The sequence below is a fragment of the Talpa occidentalis genome, unplaced genomic scaffold, assembly GCF_014898055.3.
Source record: "Talpa occidentalis isolate TD23 unplaced genomic scaffold, MPIMG_talOcc4v2.1 talOcc4.3, whole genome shotgun sequence".
NCBI classification, from domain to species: domain Eukaryota; kingdom Metazoa; phylum Chordata; class Mammalia; order Eulipotyphla; family Talpidae; genus Talpa; species Talpa occidentalis.
Window position 1 is genome coordinate 53,181,853 of NW_023603184.1, and position 7,100 is coordinate 53,188,952.

Consider the following 7,100-nt stretch of genomic DNA (forward strand, 5'->3'; position numbering starts at 1 on the left):
TCTGCCTGCTCTGCTCTCTGTTCTGTCTCTAGTGGATTCTCTCACCCTCCCGCGCTTCTGACTGTACCCAGTGCTTGTATAAATAAATAAATAAATATTTACAATATTCTATTTCTTCTTTATTCAGTGACAGAATATTGGACTAAGAGTTGGTCTTATCTCATCTCAATTGCTAAACATATTTGCATACAGGTATTCATAGTAATCATTAGTTATCCTCTGGATTTCTGCTGTGTCTTTTCTAATTTCTCTTACTTAATACATGGTTCTATTTGTGTTTTCTCACTGTTTTTTTTTTTTTTTGTGAATTTAACTATAGGTTTTTCTTTTTATTTTTTTGAAGACCCTGTTTTTGGTTTCATTGATCTTTTAGTTTCTATTTCATTTATTTCTGCTGTATTTTTTTTTTATTTCCTTTCTTTTACTGGCTTTTGTATTTCATTGTTGTTGTTGTTGTTCTTTTTCTAGTTTAAGATGGGAGATTATTTAATTATTTGTTATGTTAGATCTCACTGATATATAATAGGGGTAGGCAGACTGGAACAGTGGAGTTTTCTTCTCTCCAATAATAACCTCAACAATAACTATTTCCCTTTTAGCTAAGGTTTTCAATAGTTTCTAATATCCTGCACTACCAGATATGTGGTGTTTATATGAATTTATTTTTCTCTAGACATTTTTCAGAGTAAACATATAGGTTCATTCTTTCTTCTTTATCTCTGTGTAGTGTCCATTCTTTTCCTTAATCTATGTTATTAGCAATGACAAGAACCATTAGCAGAAAAACAGATAACTGACTTTAAAAGATGAGGACAATCGGTTTACAAATGAAAAGCTACAAAGACGCATGCAACAGTAAGAATACTGATAACAATATTTCTTCCATTGTATTTTTAATGATACTAGTATAGTCTGGTTTTTATTTGTGTCCTTTTCGAGATATGCTGAAGAATTTCAGAGGTGAAGTATCACATAAATAGAATTATACATTTAGACTGACAATAGTTATTATATTAATGATAATGTGCTATAACAAAGTTGCACATTTTAATAAACATTCATAAATAATAACAAAAGGAAGGCATTTTCTTCTTTTTTTCCTTGGAACATAAAATTTCACCTTCAATACCTTGAAATTTATGTAACTTGTAACAAAATTGAATTTCTTACTAAAAATACATACTCTTTACATAACATGAATATACTCCAGAGCAAGGGTACCCTCCCAATTTTTTTTTTTATTTTTTAAATAAAAAATTAAAGCACAGGAATTAAATACATAGATTGGGAGAGCAGATTGTGTGTGTTCAATCCCTTTCATAACTATGAGGGTGAGTTTAGATAGTCACTTAATTTTCCTATCTACTAAATGAAGACAGTAAAAATACTTAACTCAAAGTGCTGTGTTTTTTTTAAAAATTATAGGTCTATGGATTTTTGTATATATGCATATGTATGTGTTTGTGTTTACAAAGTGCTAAAAACAGTACTTGAGACATTTAATATTATCTAACTCTTGGTGATTATTACAAATGGTTACATTACTATCCTCTGATATGATAATGTGATTGATAATTATATTTGTCAGATAAATTCTCCTTACATGTAAGAACTCTGCCTTTATGTGAGAAGGAAATAATCCCAGTGGTTCTTATTTTCCCCACAATTCATTGTTTATAAATCTGCATATAACCTAACAACAGATATATAAAATGTATAAATATAATATTTAAGCTCTATAGTAAAATCTTGCTTTAAGAGACTTCATTTCAATTATTTGTAATGTCTTTTGGGCCACATAAAATTTTGGGAATTTAAAGGATGCTAGGCCTGGATATTATACTGTGTATGTGGGAGGCAGGATGCACACATGCATGCATTTTGGGGATTATTCTTAGATTCCTTTAATTCACTCAAAGATACCTAGAAATTATTAATACATATAAAAATGCCTATATTGTTAAAGAAGCATGATTTTATGCCATGAATAATGGTCATCAAACTTATAATAATTGTGTTAGAACCATAACCAATTAAGCATTAAGAAAGTAGTCAAAACAGGTCAACTGTAAGAGCATATAGAGGCCTCCCTGGTGGCGCAAGGGGTAAAGCACCACACTATGGCACTATGAAGCAATCCGCAGCCTCTGCAGCACAAGTTTGATCCCCAGCCTGCCTGGGAGAAACCCACATAACACGGCAGACCTCTCCTGTCTCGCCCGCTGCTCCTCTCAGCAGGGTATTTCAGTCTGTCTGCCTGTTCTGTTTCCTACTCTGTCTCTGGTGAATCCTCTCACCCCCCACACCTCTGGCCTGTACCCCAGCTCTTGTATGCATAAATAAATAAATCTTAAAAAAAAGAGCATATAGAATAGTTATCTATGGTCATTAATATCCAGATTAATAACCTCCAACCTACCATCTAAAGGACATCCAATTACAATATCTCAAGCAGCACAACTATGTTGGACAGTAGTGGTAAAAGTAGATATGCTTGCTCTAAGTGGAAAAAAATTCAGATTTTCATAACTGAGGATGTTAGGAGTCGGCTTACTATATACAAGGCAATTATTGCATTGAGCAAGTTTCCATCTAGCCTCAGTTTGTTTTAGGGTTTTTTATTATCAATGGAGTAAAACACTACATCAGTTGAGCTAAATTTGGCAGGTTAAAAAAATGTACAAAAGTCAGTTGCATCCTATATACAAAAATGAACTAGAAGAGGAATATTTCAAGAATAGGATCTCATTTACAATGGCATCAAAAACAATTAAATACCTAGAAGTAAACTTATTCTACTAAACTTTCAAAGAGCAATTAGAAAGGGAAGGACATTTCCCAAACATACATTCTAAGGCCAAAGTTACTCCGATACCAAAACCAAACAAAGACAACACATAAAAATAAAATTTACAAATTTCCCTAATGGACATGGATGCAAAAATCCTCAATAAAATCTTAACAAACCATATCCAACAATGCATTAAAAGAATCATATTCCGTGGGCCTCCCCGGTGGAGCAGATTTTGAGCGCTGGGCTGCAAAGCTGCCCGCAGCCTCAGCAGTGCCGGTTTGATCCCCAGCCGTTCGAGAGGGTCCCACATGGCATGCAGCTTCACAGCACTGCACTCAACCGCCTGTGCCACCAGGGGAGGCCCGGAATATGATTCTTTTTTTAAAATATTTCTTTATTTATTTAAGCAAGCACTGGGTACAGTCAGAAGTGCGGGAGGGTGAGAGAATTCACCAGAGCCAGAGCGGGGAACAGAACAGGTAGACTCAAAAGGGCACCTGCACCCCTATGTTTCCAGGAGTTTGGTTTTTGTCTGGTGCGTTAACAATATTCCATTTCAGAGGACATGGGAGAAAAAAAACCCAAACCATTTCTTCTTTTTAGACATGTTGGTTTCGGACAGATATTTCTTTTTCCAAAATATTGAAAAACTCATCAGGAGACACACGCTGCCATTATCACTTAAAATGTGAGATATAATGGCAAAAAAATATAAACAATTATGAATGTCACAAAGCCTTAGCCAAGTACCTAATTCTTTCCCTTTGACAGGTGGCAGGAGGGCATTGCAAATGAAATATAGCAACCTTTTCTTTTAATCTTACCATAGTCAACAGTCCTACTCACTACAACTTAGGGGTGTTTCATGGTCAATGATTGTGTGATTCTTTTATTTACATGATAGCAGAATTATAATATGATGATTAAAAAAGAGGGAGACGGTCCTTCTCGAGTATATGGATAGCAATGAGAGCCATTTAATAATAATTTCTTGTGCACGCTTCTGGACTTCTCAGATCATATGCAAATGACACCTGCAGTGTTCTTTAAATGGAGCTTTCTGCCATTTGACACTATGTGCTGGTAAGAGATGATGACACAACATGACTTATATTCTGATTGAATCATCATTCCTAGGGAACGTAATAGCAATGGTTTTCTATGCACTTGTTTTTAAATGCATTTATTCTTGAAACCATGGGAATGCAGTGTGTAGCTTTTGTCATTGGTGACTATTGAATTAGAGGCACTGTGAGCTTCATAGGCATTTAGGCTCAAGAAGTTAAACATGATTAGACTAATAGTTATATAGTTAGACTTCTAGTGCTGAATTATCCTCCCTCTACTGTGCCCTCAGAAGGACATTAAGGATATGCTAACAGGAGGTGAGTGCATTTTGCAGTATAGTTTAATTGTAAAAAGCTGCTGATTCCAGAGTGTGTCTCTTTTAGAAGCAGCTAATCCTGAGTGCTATTTTTTTCCCACACTGATGTCAAAGGAGAGACTGGGTAATCTCTCTACTGAGAAAAGGCTCCTGCTTTTCTTAGAAAGTCAAATGGAAACGTGACAGAAGCCCAGGGAAATGAAGGCCCAGAGGTTGTATGGAAGCCTTTTTCTATTTTAGTACTTAGAAAAGATTTATTCCCTGTTCCTTCCTTATTTCTAAATTTATATGGAGAGCTGTGTGGAGATTCCTCAACCTGTTAAAGATGGAGCTTCCATATGATCCAGCAATTCCACTCCTAAGTATTTAACCAAAGGACACAGAAACATTAATTCAAAAGGGCACCTGCACCCCTATGTTTATAGCAGTACTATTTTCAATGGCATTCTTTGAAGCACTGGAACAAACACTACTGAAATTCATACAGAATTGCAAAACAGTCCAAATATTCAAAGCAATCCTGACAAAAAAGAAAGAAAGGAGATATCATACTTGCAGGCTTGAAACTATATTTTAATGCCGTGCTAACTAAAAAAGCATAGTACTGGGACAAAAACAGACACACAGAGCAAAGGAACAGGATATAGAGCCCAGAAATAAACCCACACCTATATGAGCAGTTAATCTACATGAAATGGCCTAAAAACATACGCTAAAACAACCATTGCCTCTTCAATAAATGGCTCTGTGAAAACTGGACAACTGAATGCAAAAGAATGAAATTAAACCACATTCTCACACCATCCACAAAAAATAATTCAAAATGGATAAAAGACTTTCATATAATATTTGAACCTATAAAGTACACAGAAGAAAATGCAGGCAAAATATTTCACTATATAAGCTTCACTATATGCCTTTAGTAATTCTTCCCCAATATCAAGGAAAATAGAAAATAATCAATAGGACTACATTAAACTAAAAAGCTTCTGAAGATTAAAGCAAACTAACTAAAATGAAAGGACACCCTACAGAAAAGGAGAAAATATTGAAACACCATACAGCTGACAAGGGACAAATATCTAAGATCTACAAAGAGCTCATATAACTCAACAAAAAGAAAACAAATAACCCAATCAAAATGGGCAGAAGAAATAAGACACTCTTTCAAAGAAGACATACAGATGGCATATACATGAAACAACTGTCATTGTTACTTATCAGGGAAATGTAAATCAAGACTACCATGAGATACCACCTCACACCTGTGAGAATGGTTCATCAAAAAGACAAAAAATAACAAATGCTGGTGAAGATGTGGAGAAAAGGGAACCCTCTTATTCTGCTGGCAGGAATGCAGACAGGCCCAGCCTTTATGTAAAGCAATATGTAGGTTGAATCAAAAGACTGAAAATGGATCTGGGCCTCCCCTGGTGGCACAGGCAGTTGAGCACTGCGATGTGAAGCTGTCCGCAGCCTCTGCAGTGCCAGTTCGATCCCGGCCGGCGAGGGTCCCACATGTTGGGAAGACATCTCCTGTCTTGCCCACTGCTCCCCTCAGCAATGTATTTTGTCAGCCTGCCTGTTCTGTGTCCCGCTCTGGCTCTGGTGAATCCTCTCATCCTCCAGTGCAATTGGCCTGTACCCCGGTTCTTGTATAAAATAAATAAACCTTTTAAAAAATAATAAAAATGGATCTGCCATATGACCCAGAAATTCCATTCCTAGGCATCAACTAGGAAATTTCAGAAATAGTAATTTGAAAGGAAACTTGTACTCCTGTTTAGTGGAGTGTTATGTTTTAACATATTGTAATAACATTATCCACATTATGGAAATGGTATAAGTACTCTACCACAGATGAATAGATTAAGAAGATGTGGTACATATACACACTGGAATATACTCAGAAATCAATAAAAGATAATCTCATGCTATTTACATCAACATGGTTGGAGCTGGCGCCTCCCTCATGGCACATGGGTTAAAGTCTCAGCGCTTTCAAGCTATCACCTTTACAGCCACTTTGGTCTGAGTTCAATCTCTGGCCAGGGAGCTAACCCACATGAAGCAGCAGACCTCTCCTGCCTTGCTGCTGTCCCCTCAGCAGCAGATTTATTTCAGTAAATCCACCTATTCTACTTGTGACTCTGTCTCCAGACCTCTAGCCTACACCCCAGGTATTAAACATAAATAAATAAATAAATAAATAAATAAATAAATAAATAAATAAATAAATAAAAATCTTTAAAAATAATAAAATAATAAACATGGTTGGAGCTGGAAGGGATAAAGCTAAGTGAAATAATTCAAAATGAGAAAGACAAAAAAAGAATAAAGTTTGGTGCTACTCATATGTGGAATATAAAGAAATCAAACTAAGGGTCAGATAAGACAAGCTTAAAAACTAACCCTTGAATGCTGAATATAGAAATTTCAATATAATCCTCTTAAATTTAAGTATTGCTTAAACTTCTGAAATTTTAAAAATAATTATTCTTTTTTGAATTACAAAGAGATAGATTTATTTCAGTTTAACTTTAGTGTATCATAAAGTAAATGGATACATTAATTATACTCACAAATGACTGCATTTTTCTCTCAGATGATATACAATAGATGATAGACAGAAATCACAATCCCAATAAAGAAATAGAAAACAATCTATGTTCAAATTCCCAGAAGTACAGAGCTTTCCCATAATATAGAGCCTGGGAGTAAAATATGAGTTTTCAAGTCCAAATTTTTTACTATGAACTCAGGATACATCAGTTAAGTAAACTCAATCATGTTACCTGCTTTCTCTAAACCAATTTTCCCTCCTGTAAGTGAGTTTCACCAATATTATTTACCCTAAATAAAACTGTGATCCTTCAATGTCATAAAAGTATCTAAAGCATTTTGCTTCTATATCTGGCATAG

At 35.1% G+C, this 7,100-nt stretch overlaps 1 protein-coding gene across 9 annotated transcripts in view; it reads right to left on the reverse strand.

Annotated features, from left to right (window-relative positions):
• The window catches only part of NOX4 (NADPH oxidase 4), a 248,422-nt gene that overhangs the window by 142,429 nt on the left and 98,893 nt on the right, over nt 1-7,100 (reverse strand). The window lies entirely within an intron of this gene.